Consider the following 23,240-nt stretch of genomic DNA (forward strand, 5'->3'; position numbering starts at 1 on the left):
CGGACGATGGCGTGGAACACCGCATAGGCCACCACAGTGGATATGTTTCTTTTACTTTGTATTCATAGCTGTGTGTAGAAGTGTCTTTTTGTATCTGCTGCTTTAATGTCTTTAATGTCCTCTGTGTTCTTTGATGTTTGATGTTTCCCTCATACACACATGTAAGAGGGATGTGTACTATGGCTATGAGTTGTTGTTTTTTTCCCTTGGCCTCAGTCTGCACCCCCTCTCCAGGGCCCAGGCTAAGACCGACTTTTTTATTTTATTTTAATCTTCTATTTTTTTCTCCCCCCCTTGTTTACCTGTATCTCATCTTTTTTTGTAAGGGGCGCTGGAAGCCGGCAGACCCGTCAGCGATCCTGTTCTGTCTCCCTTTAATGTTTGTCTGATCTTGAATGGGATTGTGCTGAAAATTGTAATTTTCCTGAAGGAACTCTCCTGACGGAATAAATAAAGTACTATCTAATCTAATCTAATATAAAAGTCATTTTTTATTTACTTTCCCTAAATATCTTAACGTATTCATATTCTCTACATGTCATATTCTTTTAGTTTTAGTTTGTATCCAATCAGAATTCCGCTAGCTTATGTTGCCATGTTGTATGAAATCTGGCTGAGGCCTTCAGAATCAACAATGTTGGCGTCCATGAAAGTGAACAGGGACATACAGTTGATAGACAGTTGCGATAACCAATCAGATCACTAGTTGTTGTCCGTAAGGCCTTCTAGATGGCCTTATGTTGAATGTGACATTTACACGCCCTGTGATTGGATACTCACCATTAGCGGATGAATTTGAGAACACATACAGTTGATAGACAGTTGTGATAGCCAATCAGATCACAAGTTGTTGACAGTATCCAAGTAGCCAGGTGTTAACAAGATTGGATACTCACTTGTCATTCCAACCTGAGTATCCATTCACAAGTTGCAATTTAGCAGGAAGTGTTCCGCCGTAGGAGAACAAAACGTTGATTAGGCAGATATATATTTTTAAGACCATTTTCAAGAAGGATATTTAAAGAGAAACTACATCTTGTGAGACGATGTCGGCCAACCCCGGAAGCGAGCTCAGCTGTTCTGGCAATGAAATGGGGAAATGGCCGCCATTTCCACTCGAACAAGCCAACAACAAGGGGTACCACTGGCTTATACGGCGTCGAATAGGTGCTACAATTTGTGAGTTGAAATATTTTATTTTTTCCCTTTTAATTTTTTTTTTTGCAATTTTTAAATTTGACAGTACCATATAAGATATGTTTTAATTGCTGATGCGTTTTAATTGATTTTTAAATGCGCCAGAATTTAACCCAGTAGGGCGTAAATGTGTTTCTGTATAGTATTTCTCCAGCAATGGTCACGTGGTGACATAAATTATGGTATTTTGGTATTGGGACGGCGTGGCGCAGTGGGGAGAGTGGCCGTGCGCAACCCGAGGGTCCCTGGTTCAAATCCCACCTAGTACCAACCTCATCACGTCCGTTGTGTCCTGAGCAAGACACTTCACCCTTGCTCCTGATGGGTGCTGGTTGGCGCCTTGCATGGCAGCTCCCTCCATCAGTGTGTGAATGTGTGTGTGAATGGGTGAATGTGGAAGTAGTGTCAAAGCGCTTTGAGTACCTTGAAGGTAGAAAAGCGCTATACAAGTACAACCCATTTATCATTTATCATTTATTTTGAGAGGTAATCTTTGAAGTCGGACATCACTGAAAGCCTGGGTGGGAAACGCACGGCCCGCCACTGCTTACAATAATTACCTGCACCATGCATTATCGCAAAGGCTGGAACTTCAATTATATTTTAATTGCCTTTTTTCGATAGTTTGTAAACAGCCTTTGGCAAAAAGTGCATCTTTCTGACCACTTACACCATTAACTTAGAATCTTTGGACTAAATTGCAAACTGGACAACATCTTGGAGATGCTGTTTGCTCTGCATGGCAAAGTATGATGAATTTGAGGACCAGAAATAGACAAAATGACAAGGTTAAATTTATTATCGCTCGCTCAAACACAAACATTCGAATCGGGGTTGTTTTCTCTGGCTGCAAGCAATGAGGCAAAGTTGTTGTTTAGAGATTCCCCTAGAGGACAGTACACACAAATTTTCAGACTTTGGAACACATTTATTTAAAAACTATATAATTAAGTTACTTGTCATGACGGGCAGAAATGCAATGTCACTTCCTGATCAACAATGTAGGGATGTGGCCTAAATTTAGAATCAGCCACGCCTCTCAAACTGTTGCGTTTCAGTAGAGACATAAAAATTAAGGACAAGATGTTTTTGAGCACAGTTTTTTAATTAAAACAATTTAACCCACAATAAATCCGTCTTTCAACCTCTGATTAAACTTAATTATTTAGATATTTAAAATTATACCATTGAAAAAAATCTAAAAAAGACGGTATTTTCATAAATTTTAAATTTAGGGGTCACGTTTGGGGATAGCTACTTCTCAATAGAAATTACCCTTTAAAAAATATATTTTGTATGTATTTAAATTATCTCGATTAATGCCCTGTGTTTAAATAAATCATAATATAAAGTAAGTAAAAATGTGTCAAGGTTGGGGGGGGGGGGGGGGGGGGGGGGCTGGCAGCTTGCTGCGGAGTCGTTCTCCCAGGAAGGCAGACGGACAACTCGGGAAATGGCGTGCAGGTAAAAACTTGATTTAATCTTGAATCTCAAAAAGGTGAAAACAAAAGAGCGCACAAGGCGAAAGCACAACTTGACGCAGGAAACAAAACTAACACTTAGACTGAACTATGGACATGAAACAAAAGTAGCTAACTGGCATGAATAAACAAAAACTTACTTGGCATGGCATGAAAATAACACAGGCATTGCATGAAACAAGCAAGACTTACTGTGGCAAGAACAGAGCAATGAACGGTCAATGACGCCAAGCCGACTGCCTGGCAACTACAAGCTTAAATAATAGACATGATTAGTGACAGGTGCGTGAGTCTGAACACATGACAGGTGAAACTAATGGTTGTCATGGTGACAAAACAAGAGTGCACAAAGAGTCCAAAAACCAACAGAACATAACCAAAAAAAACATGATCACGAAGACATGACAAAATGCATGTTTGACTATTTACGTGTTTAATTTAACATATATAATATATACACACACATATATATATATATATATATATATATATATAAATATAATATATACACACACACACATATATATATATATATATATATATATATATATATATATACACACACACACACACACATATATATATATAATATATACACACACATACATATATATATATATATATATATATATATACGTGTGTAAAAGTGTGGGCAACCTTGATCTACAGTATCCGTCAAAGTGGAGAAATAGGCAATGTTATAGCATCGACAACAATGCGAATATAGCACAAACAAGTAATCAAACACCTGCACAGATACACTTTACATTACAGAATTGATACAGTGTTTCGAATTGAGAAAAACAAGCATTTCTAGCATCAGTGCTACTGCTAATATAAAATAAAAAATGGTTTGGTCTTTAATTCCGCTTCTGACACCATTCAATTTCCTTCCTGCTATTGTTTAATTATTCCTATTTATCGACATATGTAGGAGTAAGCATTGTTAGTATCGGCACTTGTGCGAACACAACACTAAAGTGTCGGCTTGTCTACCCTTTTTGACAACATTTTCTCTCCATCACAGGATTAATACGATATATCTGTCTGTAAGCAATGTTAGTGCAAATAATATCCTGCTTCTGACACCATTATCTGACATCTTATCTACAATATCTGTCATGTTGAATAATAAGCAATGCAATGCAAATATAGCACATTTGTGGAATAGAACACTTGTATACTTTCCATAGAATGATTGATAATATCTTTGAAATTAAGAAAACAAGTATTGTTAGCCGCCAGCAACCCCTGCAACCCAGAGAGGGACAAGCAGTAAAAAATGGATGGGTGAATGACTTCAGTGGCCTAGTGGTTAGAGTGTCCGCCCTGAGATCGGTAGGTTGAGTTCAAATCCCGGCCGAGTCATACCAAAGACTATGAAAATGGGACCCATTACCTCCCTGCTTGGCACTCATCATCAAGGGTTGGAATTGGGAGTTAGATCACCAAAAATGATTCCCGGGCGCGGCACCGCTGCTGCCCACTGCTCCCCTCACCTCCCAGTGGGTGACCACGGGTGATGGGTCAAATGCAGAGAATAATTTCGCCACACCTCGTGTGTGTGACAATCATTGGTACGTTAACCTTAACTTTAACTTATTGTTAGTGTCATTGATACTAAAATAAGTAGCCCCGCACCAGCTTCTGACACCATTTACTTTTCTTCCTGTTATTTTTTAAATGTACCTATCTATTGTCATATGTAGTGATAAGCATTGCTAGTGCCACAACTTGTGCAAACGGTTGTGGTGTGTGCCTGTATCCCCTAAGTTCTAACGCCATTTACTTTCTATCACAGGATTAAGACACGCTATCGCATAGAACAGTGGTTCTCAACCTTTTTTCAGTGATGGACCCCCTGTGAACATTTTTTAAATTCAAGTACCCCCTAATCAGAGCAAAGCATTTTTGGTTGAAAGAAAGAGATAAAGAAGTAAAATACAGCACTATGTCATCGGTTTCTCATTTATTAAATTATATAACAGCGCAAAATAATAAGCATTTGTAGTGGTCTTTCTTGGACTATTTGGAAAAAAAAGATATAAAGATAACTAAAAACTTGTTGAAAAGTAAACAAATGATTCAATTAGAAATAAAGACTTCTACACATAGAAGTAACCATCAACTTAAAGTGCCCTCTTTGGGGATTGTAATAGAGATCCATCTGGATTCATGAACTTCATTCTAAACATTTCTTCACAAATAAATAAATCGATCCGTTGTGGTGAAGAAGGAGCTGAACCGGAAGGCAAAGCTCTCAATTTACCGGTCGATCTACGTTCCCATCCTCACCTATGGTCATGAGCTTTGGGTCATGACCGAAAGGATAAGATCACGGGTACAAGCGGCCGAAATGAGTTTCCTCCGCCGTGTGGCGGGGCTCTCCCTTAGAGATAGGGTGAGAAGCTCTGCCATCCGGTAGGGACTCAAAGTAAAGCCGCTGCTCCTCCACATCGAGAGGAGCCAGATGAGGTGGTTCGGGCATCTGGTCAGGATGCCACCTGAACGCCTCCCTAGGGAGGTGTTTAGGGCACGTCCAACCGGTAGGAGGCCACGGGGAAGAGCCAGGACACGTTCGGAAGACTATGTCTCCCGGCTGGCCTGGGAACGCCTCGGGATCCCCCGGGAAGAGCTAGACGAAGTGGCTGGGGAGAGGGAAGTCTGGGTTTCACTGCTTAGGCTGTTGCCCCCGCGACCCGACCTCGGATAAGCAAAAGATGATGGATGGATGGATGGATAAATAAATCTTTGACATTACTATTTATGGAAAATGTCCATGAAAAAAATCTAGCTGTCAACACTGAATATTGCATTGTTGCATTTCTTTTCACAGTTCATGAACTTACATTCATATTTTTTTGAATTATTATTCAATAAATATTTTCATAAAGGGTTTTTGAATTGTTGCTATTTTTAGAATATTTAAAAAAAAAAAATCTCACATACCCCTTGGCATACCTTCAAGTACCCTCAGGGGTACGCGTACCCCCATTTGAGAACCACTGGCACAGAAGATAGTGCTGATACAACACATACCCTGCATACGAGACCGTTACTTCCTCACAGGATGAAAGACAAATTAAAATCAATGAACCACTGATTTAACGAACGAAGGAATGAATCAACCTACCTAGGCTGCCTTGTACTTCTCCTCGCGGGATTAATACAAATTATCTATCGATCTGTGCCAAATGTCTCAGGAGCTAATAAGTAATGCAAATTAACTGCGTTGAGATGGCTTTGTTGTGATTTAAAAGCCAACGGGTCCTTTTGATTCAGGAGTTTTTTTTTTGTGGATTTTGGCCCAAGATACAATGGCTCGGCCCAAAATCAATACTCATCCATCAAGGGAAATAAATTGGATTCTCCCCGCCCCACCAAAAAAATCTAGCTGTGGACAGAGCTGTCCAAGGTGCAGGTTTAACCTTTCCTTGACAAGGTTAAAAACAGTAACAGAGTCCCCTCTTCATGTTTGGATACTTTCCAAAAGTAAGTATCTTCACTAACTGGCTGGAGTTCAAACTACTGCCTTACTTTCAATTTACCCGTTCTGTTAGATACCATCTACCCCTTCTTAACTGGCAAAAGGAAGTCTTGCTGTAAAGTGTAAGACATATCATTGATGAGTTACTACCATTGATGTCAAACAAACAAAAAGTCATGAGAGCTGCAGGTGGGCTCACAATTTGGCATACAAGAGAAGGTTGTGAGTTCAAACCCCGACCGAGTCAGACTATAAAAATGGGAACCATTACCTCCCTGCTTGACATTCAGCATCAAGGGTTGAAATTGGGGGTTAAATCACCAAGAATGATTCCCGGGCGCAGCCACCGCTGCTGCTCACTGCTCCCCTCACCTCCCAGGGGGTGATCAAGGGTGATGGGTCAAATGCAGAGGACCAATTTCGCCACACTTCGTGTGTGTGTGTGTGTGTGTGTTTGTGTGACAATCATAGGTACAAGATACCTGGGGGCGGTATAGCTCGGTTGGTAGAGTGGCCGTGCCAGCAACTTGAGGGTTGCAGGTTCGATCCCTGCTTCCGCCATCCTAGTTACTGCCGTTGTGTCCTCGGGCAAGATACTTTACCCACCTGCTCCCAGTGACACCCACTCTGGTTTAAATGTAACTTAGATATTGGGTTTCACTATGTAAAGCGCTTTGAGTCACTAGAGAAAAAGCGCTATATAAATATAATTCACTTCACTTCACTTTCGCCTACAATATCATCAAATGTGGGCTTGAATCCTGCTTCTGACAATTTGCATTCACACCATGATTAAAAATATCTCCATAACCCATCCATCCATCCATTTTCAACCGCTTATTCCCTTTGGGGTCGCGGGGGGCGCTGGTGCCTATCTCAGCTACAATCGGGTGGAAGGCGTTGTACACCCTGGACAAGTCGCCACCTCATCGCAGTATCTCCATAACACACACAAATAAGTACTACTAGGATCAGTACTCGTACTAATTTAACACAATTTGTGGTATTTTATCCTTAATTTGACACAATCTATTGTTTTATTTATTTATTGGGTTTATTTGATAGAGACAAGAAGTATGTTTCATGAGCACATGTTACATACTACAACATTTTATCTAGGGCTAATTGTTAATGTCCATACCTAGTTGCATCCAGCTTCCGCAAATTCCAACGACATCAACATGTGGACTCACTATTTGCCATTCAAATGATACCTCTAGCTTACAATATTATCAGATTTGGGCTTGTGTCCCACTTCTGACACAATTTACTTCTCCTTAGCAGATTGATACCATTTGTCTACAAGTAAGTACAGCTAGGATCAACACAAATAGCATGGTCTTAGATCCTGCTTCTGACACCATCTATACATCCATTTTCTACAAATTCCGGCCTTGTTAACATGCTAGCTCACTAATTGACATGCAAGATAACTACTATCAGATATATGATTGTATCCCACTTCTGACACCATTTACTGCTCTTCAAGAGATTCATACAATTTATCTGTCCATTATTCATAAATAAAGACTTATAAGTATCCTAATACTGCAGTCTACTAACACAACAATAATATGTGTATTCACTCTTTGATAAGCAATTTAAGTCTCACCTTAAAACTCATCTGTATACTCTAGCCTTTAAATAGACCTCCTTTTTAGACCAGTTGATCTGCCGCTTCTTTTCTTTCTACTTCATCCCCCATGGATGAAGTACTGGCTGTCCAGAGTCGAGACCCAGGATGGACCGCTCGTCTGGACCCAGGATGGACCGCTCGCCTGTATCGGTTGGGGACATCTCTGCGCTGCTGATCCGCCTCCGCTTGAGATGGTCTCCTGAGGACGGGACTCTCGCTGCTGTCTTGGATCCGCTTGAACTGAACTCTCGCGGCTGTGTTGGAGCCACTATGGATTGAACTTTCACAGTATCATGTTAGACCCGCTCGACATCCATTGCTTTCGGTCCCCTAGAGGGGGGGGGGGTTGCCCACATCTGAGGTCCTCTCCAAGGTTTCTCATAGTCAGCATTGTCACTGGCGTCCCACTGGATGTGAATTCTCCCTGCCCACTGGGTGTGAGTTTTCCTTGCCCTTTTGTGGGTTCTTCCGAGGATGTTGTAGTCGTAATGATTTGTGCAGTCCTTTGAGACATTTGTGATTTGGGGCTATATAAATAAACATTGATTGATTGATATATATATATATCAGATGTTGGGTTTGAATCCTGACATCATTTACTTCCCTTCCCATCATTAGTAAAATATATCCATCTATAATATTTCTAAATGAGTACTGGCTGCTAGCATCAACATTTGTGCCAATTTAACACAAATTGTGTGGGCTTGCATGCTTCTTCTGACAACATATACATGTCTCTCTATTGCAAACGCCATCCATCCATTTTCTACCGCTTGTCCCGTTCGACGTCCCACTGGCGTGACTTTTTCCTTGCCCTTATGCGGGCTCCGTATCGTGGATGTCGTTGTGGGTTGTGCAGCCCTTTGAGACACTTGTGATTTAGGGCTGTATAAATAAACATTGATTAATAGATTGGAGCCAATCTCAAATGCATTCGGGCGGAAGGCGGCGTACACCCTGGACAAGTCGCCACCTCATTGCAGGAACAACACAGATACACAGACAACATTCACGCTCACATTCACACATTAGGGCTGATTTAGTGTTTCCAATCAACCTATCCCCAGGTGCATGTCTTTGGCGTTGGGAGGAAGCCGGAGTACCCGGATGGAACCCACGCAGTCACGGGGAGAACATGCGAACTCCACACAGAAAGATCCCGAGCCCGGGATTGAACCCAGGACAACTCAGGACCTTCGTATTGTGAGGCACATGCACTATCAATCAATCAATCAATCAATCAATGTTTATTTATATAGCCCCAAATCACAAATGTCTCAAAGGACTGCACAAATCATTACGATTACAACATCCTCGGAAGAACCCACAAAAGGGCAAGGAAAACTCACACCCAGTGGGCAGGGAGAATTCACATTCAGTGGGACGCCAGTGACAATGCTGACTATGAGAAACCTTGGAGAGGACCTCAGATGTGGGCAACCCCCCCCCCTCTAGGGGACCGAAAGCAATGGATGTCGAGCGGGTCTAACATGATACTGTGAAAGTTCAATCCATAGTGGCTCCAAGACAGCAGTGAGAGTCCCGTCCACAGGAAACCATCTCAAGCGGATCAGCACTAACCCCTGTTCCACCGTGCTGCCCTCTATTGCAAACTCCACCTACAAAATAGTAGTACTCCTTTGCATGCAGTATTATCAGATGTGGGCTTGAATCCCGCTTCTGACAACATTACTTCTCTATATGCAATTAGTGTTACGTCTTTGTGGCATCGTGCGCAAAGGGTGCTTCTTCCAAGATGCAGTCGGGCAATGACACAGCGTACAGGTAGGAAAACAGATTTATTTAACTACAAACAGACTAATACCAAAAAACACTGGTCCTCAGGAAAAAGGCAAACAAATATCTACTAGCGTGTGAGCTAAGGAAACAGAAGGAGGCTAAGCGCGAAAGCATTAGCGAGTAAACACTTAGAACACAAAGAGGCTAGGCGTGGAAGCTAGCAAGTATCAAAACGGATTATACCGAAGTCAGGAGTCCATGAAGACATCGAAAAGAGTGTAGCAAACTTGACGAGACCAGGGCGAGTAAATGAAACAGGTCGGTTAATATAGAGTCACTAATCAAAACCGGGTGTGCAAACAAAGGCAGGTGAACAAATCAAGTCGCCATGGTGACAAAAACAAACCAGGAAGTGCTCAAACTAAGACTCGGAAGCGTCCATGAATCAAGAAGACAAACACAAATTACTCAAAACCAAGTAATGTCAAATCCGAGCGGCGGATCTTAACAATTAGGCCTCTATCGATTATCTATAATTAGGTGTTCCAAGCAATAACACCATCCATCCATCCATTTTTTCCGGGGTCTCGGGGGGCGCTGGAGCCTATCTCAGCTACAATCGGGCGGAAGGCGGGGCACACCCTGGACATTAACACTAGTGTTATTTTAATCCTAATGATGTGGCCTTTTATCTTGCTTCTAACACCATCTATAAAACCATCTATTTCAAACTACAACCACAATAGTAATCATTGTGTTACCTTTTGCAATAAATGAAGTGTCTTGTAAGTGTTTTTATGTAAAAACTTTTATCACAGATGGCTGTATGATCACCACACTATAATTCCTCTCACGTTATGGCCAGCTGTGCAAACATCTGGCGTGAAGAATACCACTGCTGTCGCACAACACAACATCAAGCCTGACAATTATTATTATTTTTACATGTGCAATTGAGGCTGATTTATTTGAACTTTTTTTTGTTTTGTTTTTTGTACCGTCCAGCTTCTCAGGCAAATCATATAGTTGATGTAGATCCCCATATCGGCTGTAAAGATTTACTTTACAAAATAGAAGTGTAGGACACTTCTGTGGTTGCCTTATTTTATATTTGAGTTTACTAAATGTATTTATATTATCATTTTGGTGCAGCCGGGAGCACGAGGGGACAAAAAGAAAAAAAATGGAAGACAGAGGGGGAAATTGTGGGGATAAGACAGAGAGACAAAAACAACAGCAAACACAACAATAACAACAACAACAATAGAACAACATCAGCAAACAGGATTTGTACGAATATGATGGTAAAAGTGATAGCAAAGAAGCAGTTAGTGAAATAAATGGAGCAATACAAATACCAATAGAAATAGCACTATTATTCATTATTAATAGTGCTATTTCTATTGGTATTTGTATTGCTCCATTTGTAGTGTAATAATGCTTATTCTCATTTCTGTATTTAGTATAATACGATGATAGAGGTAAATTATTGTTATTAATAATGAATAATAACAGTAATTTACCTCTATTATCATATCTATTGTCACTCTTTATTAAAGATGTTTGTTGATGAAGAGGTTTATGTTGCTCAAGGTGGGGTAGACTCTGGACAAGTCGCCACCTCATCGCAGGGCGGAGTTAAACTGTATAAACAAAAATATGAAAAGGAATTTTACCTTTGCAACTTCATTATACCACGCGACCCCGAAAGGGACAAGCGGTAGAAAATGGATGGATGGAAGATGTTTTATGTTGAAGTTTTATGATGATGAAGTTTATGGTTTCGATAAAACGTAAGATGATTAATCAAATGGCATTGTAAAGCATAAAAAAACGATCTAAATACAGATATATATACATGCACATCGCAATGGAAATAAAACGACATCAAAATAGTGCAAAAAGTTAGAAATTCTGTCATATACAGCAGTGGTCCCCAACCACCGGGCCGTGGCCTGATTGGTACCGGGCCGCAGAATATTTTTTTATTAATTTTTATTAAAAAATAAAAAATAAAAAAATAAATAAAATATATATTTTTTATTAAATCGACATTAAAAAAATTAACATACACTTACAATTAGTGCACCAACCACAAAAACCTCCCTTTTTCATGACAAAAACGTCCCTTTTTCATGACAAAGAAAAAAAAAAAAAAAAAAAAAGGACCAACCCCCCCCCTGGGCTGCGGGACAAATTATTAAGCGTTGACCGGTCCGCGGATACAAAAAGGTTGGGGACCACTGATATACAGTATGTTAGTTCTTGCTTAAACCCGAAATTTCCGACAATCCTTGAATGCATCGCCAGTGCGACTTACGTACCGGCACTAATTCGTCAAAATATTAGTACCGTATTTTTCGCAGTATAAGTCGCACCTGCCGAAAATGCATAATAAAGAAGGAAAAAAACATATATAAGTCGCACCGGAGTATAAGTCGCATTTTTCGGGGGAAATGTATTTGATAAAACCCAACACCAAGAATAGACATTTGAAAGGCAAGTTAAAAAAAAAAAAAAGAATAGTAAACAACAGGCTGAATAAGTGTACGTTATATGAGGCATAAATAACCAACTGAGAAGGTGCCTGGTATGTTAACGTAACATATTATGGTAAGAGTCATTCAAATAACTATAACATATAGAACATTCTATACCTTTATGAAAAAACAATCTGTCACTCCTAATCGCTAAATCCGATGAAATTTTATACGTCTAATCTCTTACGTAAATGAACTAAATAATATTATTTGATATTTTACGGTAATGTGTTAATTTCACACATAAGTCGCTCCTGAGTATAAGTCGCACCTCTGGCCAAACTACGAAAAAAACTGCGACTTATAGTTAGAAAAATACGGTAATAAAGATGACATCCCTACGATGAGGTAGCGACTTGTCCAGGGTGTAAGAACCTTCCGCCCGAATGCAGCTGAGATAGGCTCCAGCACCCTTCGCGACCCCGAAAGGGACAAGCGGTAGAGAATGGATGGATGGATGGAAGATGATATTCAATTGATAGATACGGCGATTACAACGGATAATATGATTTATTTGAACTTTGAACAGTTTTCCTGTGGTCTGTGAAGCTTTACAAAACAGGACAGATGCCGCCAAGCTAAATTAATACTCTTCAATGGGAGCACCTGAGGAGTGAAGAATTCATCCATGCATGTTAGCAGAAACCTTTTATGGGTGTTCTTTGAGCTAAAAGCCAATACTTTGATGATGATTACTACACAAGCATCAGGGCTCTAATAAAAGCTTCTGTGTCACTCAGTGTTACTTTTAAGAGCCCAATGAATTATTTTGCCTCGACATGTTTCATTTTCTTTAACCATGGCGACCAAGAATGGCTAATGCTTGATATCTGTTTCCTAGGAGACTGTTGAAAAGTCGGACTTCCACAAAGAGAATGTAGCAAAACATTGATTTTAAAATAGGTACATTTTAACACAACAGCTGTTTCTAAAGAAATCCATCCATCTATCCATGTTTGTCCCTTTCGGGATACAAGAAAACTATTTCAAAAATGTTTGTTTTTTTATAAGTTAAATGAGTAAGCATAAATTACTGTTTACTTGTTTTACAGGGCTCAAAAGTGTGAATCCGAAACGCACTGCTTTGTGGTTCGTGATGGCCTCTGAATAGCTTATTTACATAGCTAAAGGCATTACTAATAATACAAGTTGTGATAGTTTCGTAAACACTTTCAAAACATGGCACAAACCTGCAAACTAATTAACTCCCACAATTGTTGTTGTTATTGCGTCAGGAAAAAAAACGATTTCGTAAGATTTGTCCCATTTCCAGCATAGAAGCAAAGCCAAGGAGTTCAGGTTAGTGAGCTAATAAAGAAACGGTGAATATCCTGGATATACCGTGACGTCATCAAATATCACTTTTAATGCCATCACCTGGTTCATTTTTGGTGTGTTCACAGCAAATTTTTATTAAAGCATGTTGGAATAAGCGGTAGAAATGGATGGATGGATGTTTTATTCTGTTGCACACGTAGCATTTAGTAGGCTGTTAGCCCTTGTGTGGTGTTTGGGTCTGTGGGACACCTTTTGATTTTTTATTAAAAGAAAAATGATACAATTAATTATTTTTTTTAAACTGGGACTTGTTGACTTTGGCTAATTTTCTGTGAAGAACATATATCAGAATACAATTTTAATGACCACACACCATACAACTCCCCTACACATTTCTATTACATATAAGACGACCTGGGGCTAATAGGAGTGTGGAAGTGGATGTTCTGTGTAACACACACACACACACACACACACACACACACACACACACACACACACACACACACACACACACACACACACACACACACACACACACACAGCAGGCCTAGACAGGAGGAGGACAGAGTGTAGGTACACAGAACATCACAGGGTCAAATGTGCGAGAAAATGAGAGCAGACAGTGTTGACAAATAATGTTGCAACCCTGTGTGGGAACCGCAGGTGCAGAAACACAAAAGAAGAATCCCCATGGAATGCAGAAACTGACAAGATAAATTTTCCGTCCAACATTCATATTGTTGTTACTCAGCCAGCGTTTGTGAGTCTGATGGACCGGTTGCATTTTGTGGCTTTTAATGCCTCCCAAATCTAACACTTTTATGTTAAAATACTGAACAGATGTTTACCTTATCCCAATAAACACTTTTAACATAAATGTGTTTGATTAATAATGCCAAATGCAACGGGTCCATCAGACCATATGAACATTACACAAGGGTTAGTATTAGCTGCTAAGCTAACCTAGTTGTGGGTTAGGAACGGCGTACAGTATTTGGGGGAAAAAATTGTAGTAAAATGTCAAATAACTGAAAACATGTTTTAGATTCTATTTTCTTCATAATAGCCATCCTTTGCTCTGATAACTGCTTTGCACACTCTTGGCATTCTCTCAATGAGCTTCAAGAGGTGGTCACCTGGAAGGGTTTTCACTTCACAGGTGTCATAGTTTTGATGGGTACAGTGACAATCTACAATGTAAATAGTCATGAAAATGAAGAAAACTAGAGATGTCCAATAATGGCTTTTTTGCCGATATCCGATATTCCGACATTGTCCAATTCCTAATTACCAATCCGATATCAAGCGATACCGATATATACAGTCGTGGAATTAACACATTATTATGCCTAATTTTGCTGTGATGCCCCGCTGGATGCATTAAACAATGTAACAAGGTTTTCCAAAATAAATCAACTCAAATTATGGAAAAAAATGCCAAAATGGCACTGCCATATTTATTATCGAAGTCACAGGTACGGCGTGGCGAGGTTGGGAGAGTGGCCATGCCAGCAACCTGAAGGTTCCTGGTTCAATCCCCACCTTCTACCAACTTTGTCATGTCCGTTGTGTACTTGAGCAAGACACTTCACCCTTGCTCCTGATGGGTCGTGGTTAGGGCCTTGCATGGCAGCTCCCGCCATCAGTGTGTGAATGGGTGAATGTGGAAATAGTGTCAAATTGTTTTGTGTACCTTGAGGGTACAAAAGCGCTATACAAGTATAACCCACTAACCCACTTACAAAGTGCATCATTTTTTTAACATGCCTCAAAACAGTTGGGCAGGGTTGAGGTGGAGGGGGTTAGGGAGTAGCGGGGGGTGTATATTGTAGCGTCCCGGAAGAGTTAGTGCTGCAAGGGGTTCTGGGTATGTGTTCTGTTGTGTTTATGTTGTGTTACGGTGCGGATGTTCTCCCGAAATGTGATTGTCATTCTTGTTTGGTGTGGGTTCCCAGTGTGGCGCATTTTTGTCACGGTATTAAAGTTGTTTATACAGCCACCCTCAGTGTGACCTGTATGGCTGTTGACCAAGTAGGTCTTGCAATCACTTGTGTGTGTGAAAAGCCGTAGATATTATGTGACTAGGCCGGCACGCAAAGGCAGTGTCTTTAAGGCACGCCCCCAATATTGTTGTCTGGGTGGAAATTGGGAGAAATTCGGGAGAATGGCTGCACTTGGAGATTTTCGGGAGGGGCACTAAAACTCGTGAGTCTCATGGGAAAATCGGGAGGGTTGGCAAGTATGACTGGGAGACGCAACTGTTCTGTACTTCTCCCTACGTCCATGTACCGCTATGTACAGCGGCGTTTTCAGTCTTAAATTTTAGTTCTTGAAACCGATAACGATAATTTCCGATATTACATTTGAAAGCATTTTTCGGACGATAATATCGGCAGTCCGATATTATCGGACATCTCTAAAGAAAATGCATTGAAATGAGAAGGTGTGTCCTAACTTTTGGCCTGTACTGTATGTTGGTCTCGTCTTTGGCAAAATACCATAACAAGTTCTCCACCCCGAGTAGAGCGCCTCACATATCAGTACCACCGAAGCAGAAAATTAAGAACCCTCGCCCCAGCTTGATAAGCGTCAATGCATCTGGTAGACTAAACAAACCTCCACCTGACTTCCATTCTCAGGCAGGATTGGACAAGTGGATGCTGAAAAAAATAAAGCCCCCTTAAGAAATCTAAGAGTCGACGGTGTGCACTCGACTCGTTCCCCTTGATGAGCGACCACACTCTGATAGGAGACTGAAATAAGCACAACTCCTCAGTGCTACAACATAATTGGAATGGGCATTTTCAATCAAAACACACCTCTTTTCTATTCCCACTCCAGCACTCTGTAATTTCACTCGATTGGCATGACCACCGAAGGCCGAGGGGGCGTTAACGGTTTGCCTCTCGGCGGAGAGTGACGGTGGTCAGTCAGTGTCAGCATGATTAGGCGGATCATTTAAGTGACCCCTGAAAGTCATTTTCTCTTCGCTTCAAGGCTAGCTGCACTTGATGGCTAAAGCTGCTCACTTGATGTCATGTCCCAAATTGCTGCTAAAAATACTCCAGCACATGCATAAAAAAATATATATATATCTGAATCAATAGTCATATTTTTGAATGCATTTCATAGCCTCAGTTTAAAACGGGATGGGTACAAAAAAGGGATCGAAAATTTACTTTTTTATTTTAAATATTATGATCAATCAATTAGTCGGTTCTTGTGACAATTTAGTGTTGTAGAACAAAAAAATCCCACTAGAATTAATAAATTAAAAGGATTTAAAACATGTTTGTTTTAAAGCAGGGTGTCAAAACTTGGACAATGGTAAGGTTTGTTTTCCCTTGGTGCAAAGCGACTGGACCGGACACGACTCGAAGGTAATGACAAATTTTAATATTAACTCAAAAAAGGAACAAACGAAAGGCGCTCACAGAGGAGGTACAAAACTTGGCTATGAAAACAAAAACTTGCACTAAGGCAAAACTATGGACATAAAACAGAACTTGCAAACTATGGCAGGAATTAAGAAAACTTACTTGAAACAAGAAAAGAGTATGAAAAAAGCAGCATGGATCAAGAGTGTGTAGAGGGTGATGTCACCAGGCTGACTGCCTGGCAACTACAGGCTTAAAAAGTGACGTGGTGATTGATAACAGGCGCATGAGTCCAAGTGAATCAGGTGCGTGACATGAGGACAGGTGAAAACTAATGGGTTGTCATGGAAACAAAACAATGGAGTAAAAAAACAGGAACTAATGGAGTCTTGAAGTAACATAACACAACTAAACTAAACATGATCACAAAGACATGACACAGGGGTGTCGAACGTACGGCTCGTGGGTCGGATCAAGCCTGTGAACAGGTTTGATCCGGCCCGCGGGATGAGCTTGCTGAGTATAAAATTGAGCTGAAATTTTTGAATGATAGGAATTGCCGTTCTAAATGTGTCCACTAGATGTCACTAGAGCAATTCTTTGTATCTTTTTAGATTATGCTACATAAGTAAAAAAATAAAATAAACCACATGATGCTAGTGCCCCAGTCGAGGAAAATGAGCAAACCACATAATTAACATCCTGTAATTTGAGTTTGGTGTTATTTTATCTTGATAGATTGAAAATTAACACCAACATTATCGCATAATTTATTCAGAAATTATAAATAACAACAAATAGAGATAGAATACTATTAACTGCAACATGTAAGTGTAAATGAAACCCAACAACATTATGATTTGTACATTTTCAGAATGTGCTTGTAAGAAACGTACTTTTTTTGTCGCCATGGAGACCAGGTTTAGTGATTTAGAAGTAGATAAAACCCACAGACTGGGGCTGGATGTTAGCCGCTAGCTAGCTAGCCATGTCTTAAAGCACCTCTTCCTGAGGGCGTTTCAGTGTTATAACTTCACCTTTATCGTTAGTTTTTAAGCCAAAATGCGTGTGTTCTCCCTTTTCTGTCCACACACTGTGTCTGCTTGTAAGTACTCCGTGACTGTGCGCTGCCAAACATGCTCGTCTGCTTGTAAACCAGCAATGACACGACGTGACGAGGACTGGTGTGCAGAGGGTCCGGGGACCGGTGCTTTTCAGAGGCGGTATAGTACCGAATATGATTCGTTAGTATCGTGGTACTATACTAATACTGGTATACCGTACAACCCAAGCACGGACCAGATATTGTTGGATCACGGCATCATCTAATTTGCATAACTGACCAAGATAAATATGCATGTAATTATATTATATAGACACTTTTTGGATATTATTAGATATTAGTATACATTTATGTTGTTTCTCTTGCATTATGCCTATTTCTCGTTTCCCATTTTGTTTAGACGTTCCACCAACCCATTAAAGGCCTACTGAAACCCACTACTACCGAGCACGCAGTCTGATAGTTTATATATCAATGATGAAATATTAACATTGCAACACATGCCAATACGGCCTTTTTAGTTGACTAAATTGCAATTTTAAATTTCCCGCGAAGTGTCTTGTTGAAAACGTTGTGGTATGATGACGCGTGCGTTTGACGTCTCGGGTTGTAGCGGACATTATTTTCCAGCCCGATCCAAGCTATAAGTAGTCTGCTTTAATCGCATAATTACACAGTATTCTGGACGTCTGTGTTGCTGAATATTTTGCAATTTGTTCAATTAATAATGGAGAAGTCAAAGTAGAAAGATGGAAGTGGGAAGCTTTTAGCCTTTAGCCACACAAACACAGCTGGTGTTTCCTTGTTTACATTCCCGAAGGGGAAGCTTTACTATGGAACAGAGCGGTCAAGCGAACATGGATCCCGACCACATGTCAACCGGCAGGTTTCGGTGAGAAAATTGTGGTAATATGTTGGCTCTTACCGTAGTTATGAGCAGAGATGGCGTTCTCCTGCAGCAGCTGCGGACTATTACCTCCTCCCACCGGAGAAACTGCGGTCACCACACCTGTGGTCACACCCCTCCGACTTTCAGGTACCATATAATCTCACTAAAACACTAGTGACACAATAGGCAGATAAGGGATTTTCCAGAATTATCCTAGTAAATTTGTCTAATAACATCTGAATCGCTCTCACTGCCCTAGACTTTTTTTTTTTTTCCTAGTCCTTCACTCTCAATATCCTCATCCACAAATATTTCATCCTCGCTCAAATTAATGGGGAAATTGTCGCTTTCTCTGTTCGAATCGCTCTAGCTGCTGGTGGCTATGATTGTAAACAATTGTAAACAACCCGTGACGTCACACGCACATCGTCTGCTACTTCCGGTACAGGCAAGGCTTTTTTATTAGCGACCAAAAGTTGCGATCTTTATCGTGGATGTTCTCTACTAAATCCTTTCAGCAAAAATATGGCAATATCGCGAAATGATCAAGTATGACACATAGAATGGACCTGCTATCCCCGTTTGGATAAGAAAATCTCATTTCAGGAGGCCTTTGAAAAGGTCCAGTTACGCAAATAATTCTGCACGCATCCACACCTCGCGTTGATGCACACGCTTTTTGGTTTGTGGAGGTGTGGCCCCCCTTGCAGGGCGGGACAAATTACTGCAGAATTAAGAACCATTATTTGGGTGTTGCCTCGCTTGCCGCCTATCGAGGATGGGTGTCTAAAATGTATTGGCAACACTAAATTGGCCCTAGTGTGTGAATGTGAGTGTGAATGTTGTCCGTCTATCTGTGTTGACCCTGCGATGAGGTGGCAACTTGTCCAGGGTGTACCCCGCCTTCCGCCCGGATGCAGCTGAGATAGGCTCCAGCGACCCCCCGCGACCCCGAACGGGACAAGCGGTAGAAAATGGATGGATGGATGGAATTGTATCATATCCAATAATCAGTTTTCTGTTTCACAACTTGTTTACGTTGAACCGAAGCGATTCAAACCACTAAAAGCAACCAGAGGCTGGTTTTGCAGCCTGTCATTACATCGGATTGCTGCTGAGTGATTTCATATTCATGCGAGTCCACTCACAGGTGTTCAAATCACTGTAAAGTGTCTGCTTTTATGTCCACGGCTTTTTTTTCCTCCTCTCTCGCTATGTTGACGAGCAAACAGCTTGCGTGCCAATGAATGTGACAGCAGAGCCTTTGATCGGAAGCTTATGTTGCAACACTGTATGCTTAATTGATATTGTGAGCACTCGGATGGCGTGTGCTTATACACGAGACCAAGCATCATCTTGAAGGCTGTGATGACAACTTTTGTCAGTGACGAGCTGGGAGGCTTTAATCTAATGCGGGATGAGGCAGAAAAGTTGCACACGGCATTCAAAATGACAGTACAATAATTCTCTCTGGTGATAAAAAGAAATGTGCAACATTTACAAGTTGAATGATTTGTCTCAGAAGTACAGTAAGGACATATTTTAACGTTTTGCAGGCTTCCTCACTGGATTTAACTGCAATGTCGACAGCTCCCAACCTGAACACAATTTAAATTGTGACAGCGACAAACATATTTTTCTGTCCTACAGAGCAGTTTTCAAGTTAGAAATCAAAGTCCGTGATGAACGTGGTAAACATTCTTCTACAAACGTACAAACCGCGTTTTTCCAATTTCCCAACTCATATGGAACAACATATGCTGCCATCTAAGCGCCGTCTTTTTCATGGACGCCCCTGCTTATTTCAGCAAGACAATGCCAAGCCATATTCAGCACGTGCTACAACAGCGTGGCTTCGTAAAAAAAGAGTGCGGGTACTTTTCTGGCCCGCCTGCAGTCCAGACCTGTCTCCCATTGAAAATGTGTGGCGCATTATGAAGCGTAAAATACGACAGCAGAGACCCCGGACTGTTGAACGACTGAAGCTCTACATAAAACAAGAATGGGAAATAATTCAATTTTCAAAGCTTCAGCATTTAGTTTCTTCAGTTCCCAAACATTTATTGAGTGTTGTTAAAAGAAAAGGTGATGTAACACAGTGGTGAACATGCCCTTTCCCAACTACTTTGGCACGTGTTGCAGCCCATGAAATTCTAAGTTAATTATTATTTGCAAAAAAAAACCAAAAGTTTATGAGTTTGAACATCAAATATCTTGTCTTTGTAGTGCATTCAACTGAATATGGGTTGAAAATTACTTGCAAATCATTGTATTCCGTTTATATTTACATCTAACACAATTTCCCAACTCATATGGAAACAGGGTTTGTATATCATGCATGGTATGATTTTGTTTGCATGTATTTTTTTGACTTCCTAATCCTGTCCTGACCTGTCAGAGGTTGTACTATGTTGAGGGATGGGTACCTTTCACATTTGAACCGAATCGGTACCAATTTCTGGTAGCTGGAATCCATACTAATACTCAGCAATACTAATGTTTATATCAGTATACACATATATACTCACCTACACACAATTATTCATACATATATACGCGCACACATAGGTACCTACGCTCCCACATGCATACACAAATACAGTACATACCTACACCCTCAAAGTTTGTACTTCCACACGCACGTTCATTGTACAAACATACATATACACGTTTGTACAAATATATCACCCACTGGTGGAATAGTACACAAAAAAGTGTACGTGTGCACATGCTTTAATCCTACTGTAATATTTTTTAACCGTCTGTAGAATGATGCATTGTGGGCTGTGCTGGAAATATGGTTGCAATTTGTTCCCGACTTTTCGCCACCAGATGCTGCATTGGTACAGATGTTGGCCTCTCCTGGCCAACGTCAATCATCCCGTGTTAGTTTGATTTACAAACACTTAGGAAGGAAAACGGGGGTGTTGGTGGGGTGGTTTTATTTTCCACATAGTGGCAGTTGCCTGATAGCAAATTAATGGAGTGAGTTGCTTTCCCATTGATTCCAATAAGACAACGCAGTCAAGTGAGACAAGGAACACAGCAGGCCCTTAAACACGCTGAGCATGGACTTTTCACTCCGCTGACCTGAGGGATGTTCAGTGTTTACCAAACACACAGGGGGTTTAAATATATTTTAGTAGCTCCAACAAAAAGATGGTCACTTGCTTTAAAAGGACAATTGTGTAAATCAATGTGCACATGTGTACCTGTGCTACAGGGTTCTGTGACAGCTTTACTTGTGTGCACCTCTTATAATGGAGATTACATCTTTTGGTGTGATGTATTCATTTTTAATTTAAATTGACAGCCATAGAAAATCTGATAAGACATTTAACATGGCCGCTAATTGGAAGCAGTTGATGATTAGAGAGAGGCTGTTACTGCACAATTTGAAAACAACTTAATTTTTCCATTTAAAGGCCTACTGAAATGAGCTTTTCTTATTTAAACGGGGATAGCAGGTCCATTCTATGTGTCATACTTGATCATTTCGCGATATTGCCATATTTTTGCTGAAAGGATTTAGTAGAGAACATCCACGATAAAGTTCGCAACATTTGGTCGCTAATAAAAAAGCCTTGCCTGTCCCGGAAGTAGAAGCTGATGTGCGCGTGACGTCACCGGTGTGAGGGGTCCTCAGATCAGCACATTGATTACAATCATGGACACCAGCAGTGCGAGCGATTCTGACCGACAAAAGCGACATTTTCCCCATTAATTTGAGCAAGGATGAAAGATTTGTGGATGAGGATAGTGAGAATGAAGGACTAGAAAGAAAAAAATAAAGACAAGGGCTGTGGGAGCGATTCAGATGTTATTAGACACATTTACTAGGATAATTCTGAAAAATCCCTTATCTGATTATCGTGTTACTAGTGTTTTAGTGAGATTATAAAGTCATACCTGAAAGTCGGAGGGGTGTGGTGACCGCCAGTGTCTCTGAGTGAAGCCATGGAGGAGCCAAGAAAGTCGCAGCTGCCTCTTTGACAGCTGCAGGAAGAACGACACAAGCTCCGCTCATGTTTACGGTAAGAGCCAACTTATTACCACAATTTTCTCACTGCAACCTGCCGGTGGACTTGTGGTAGAGAAACATGTTCGCTTGTCCGCTTTGTTCCATATTAAAGCTTCACAACAAACAAAGAAACACCGGCTGTGTTTGTGTTGCTAAAGCCGGCCGAAATACACCGCTTTCCACCAAATCCATTCTTCTTTGTAGTCTCCATTATTAATTGAACAAATTGCAAAAGATTCAGCAACACAGATGTCCAAAATACTGTGTAATTATGCGATTAAATCGGCCGACTTTTAGCCGTGAGTGGTGCTGGGATAAAATGTCCGCTACAACAAATAACGTCACAAGCACGCGTCATCATTCCGCGACATTTTCAACAGGATACCTTGTGGGAAATTTAAAATTGCAATTTAATAAACTAAAAAGGCCGTATTGGCATGTGTTGCAATGTTAAGATTTCATCATTGATATATAAACTATAAGACTGGGTGGTCGGTAGTAGTGGGTTTCCGTAGGCCTTTAACTTTC

General features: G+C 40.7%; 1 protein-coding gene across 4 annotated transcripts in view; it reads left to right on the forward strand.

Moving 5' to 3' along the window:
- LOC133537579 (uncharacterized) overlaps positions 1-23,240 on the forward strand; it is a 217,715-nt gene that overhangs the window by 122,402 nt on the left and 72,073 nt on the right. The gene's annotated exons all lie outside the window — the stretch shown is intronic.

This window comes from Nerophis ophidion, linkage group LG18 (genome assembly GCF_033978795.1).
Source record: "Nerophis ophidion isolate RoL-2023_Sa linkage group LG18, RoL_Noph_v1.0, whole genome shotgun sequence".
Taxonomy (NCBI): domain Eukaryota; kingdom Metazoa; phylum Chordata; class Actinopteri; order Syngnathiformes; family Syngnathidae; genus Nerophis; species Nerophis ophidion.